Here is a 1,748-nt window from a genome sequence, read left to right on the forward strand (position 1 = left end):
CAGCGTTGCTCTGAGCTGAATGCTAACATCAGCAAGTCCACATGCTCACAGTGACAATATGTAGAGCTAGTATAACGTTTACTATATTCACCATAGTAGTTTAGCGTGTTGGCATGCTAACATTTGATAATTAGCATCAAACATATAGTAGTATAGTAGTTTTCAAACATACTCCCACCTTTAACCTCTGATATGTCTGAATGCTCACCAAAGACTGTGTGGACCGAAAAGGGCATTTAAATCTTTGCAACATATTGTCTTCAGCCCAATCCCTTACTGCAGTGAGTTATTCCATCTTTTTGCATATAAAACAAGCATAGGTTATGTTTGCTCGTTCGCAAGGTGACAGTCTACTTTAATTACTAACAGTATCAGAGTTGCACCATACAAATTTAACATAGAGCTTTGTTACTCTCCAAACGTAGGCTGCATACAAAAAAAACAATGCACATTAAAATATAGTACCAACAATGTTTAAATAAATAATCTTTTGAGAAAATTGTGCAAAACTTCATATCTACGGTAAACAACAAAATACAAAATAAGGTCCTGCCAGCTGACAGATAGACTTGAGGTTGCCAATCTGATTTTAGGCCTCTCCCCTGGACACAACCCTGCGGGTTGGGCAGTCACTGCTGAGATAACTCCTTCAGGGGCACACAAACTAAACATTGTCTGTCACTCTCATCTTAACACCATTAAGGTCTGAGGAGAATGTTTTGTGCAAACAATCTCCTGATATGACTCATTATAGCGAACCCCTGTTCGTGATAATATCTTAAATGCTCTTCTACATTGTAGAATTCCGGTATGATTTAGTTTGTGCCTGGGCCTGTTACACCTCAATGATACGCAATACGTAATGTTCTACAGTGCATGACTATGACTCAGTTAAAGGAACATGCCGACTTATTGGGAATTTAGCTTATTCACCGTAACCCCCAGAGTAAGACAAGTCGATACATACCCTTCTCATCTCCGTGCGTGCTGTAACGCTGTCTGACGGCTCCAGCGGCATCAGGCCATCACAGAACAGGCAGGTGAATGGTTCCAGTAATCCTACTGCTCCGAATAAGTGACAAAATAACGCCAACATGTTCCTATTTACATGTTGTGATTTGTAGAGTACAGCGTGTACAAAAAAAGCGAAACATGAGACAGCAGCCATCTTCTAACCGTAAACAAACCGGAACTATATTCTCCGGCGGAAGAATATAGTACTTGGCGGAATGATTTGCTTTGCAGCAAGCCTGTCTGAGAATATAGTTCCCGGTTTGTTTACGGTTAGAAGACGGCTGTGTCTCATGTTACGTTGTTTTGTGCACGCCGTGATTCTTCAAATCACAACATATAAATATCGGCGTATTTTGACACTTTATCACTGTCCAATTGAGCAGTAGGATTACTGGAACTCATCCTCACTATCTGTGATGGGCTGCTGCCGCTGGGGCCGCCAGACAGCTTTACAGCACGCACTGAGATGAGAAGGGTATGTATGTAACTCTGTGGGTTACGGTGAATAAGCTAAATTCCCAATAAGTCGGCGTGTTCCTTTAAGCTACGAGCCATTTGTACATTTTGAGTGTGTGTGTGTGTGTGTGTGTGTGTGTGTGTGTGTGTGTGTGTGTGTGTGTGTGTGTGTGTGTGAGAGTGTGTGTGTGTCAACAAATCATAAAATTAAAAGTTGAAAGCAATAAAACACAGAATTCCTTTTTTAGTTTCACTCAGGATTTTCCCAGCTACAGGCT

This window comes from Perca fluviatilis, chromosome 2, assembly GCF_010015445.1.
Source record: "Perca fluviatilis chromosome 2, GENO_Pfluv_1.0, whole genome shotgun sequence".
Taxonomy (NCBI): Eukaryota; Metazoa; Chordata; class Actinopteri; order Perciformes; family Percidae; genus Perca; species Perca fluviatilis.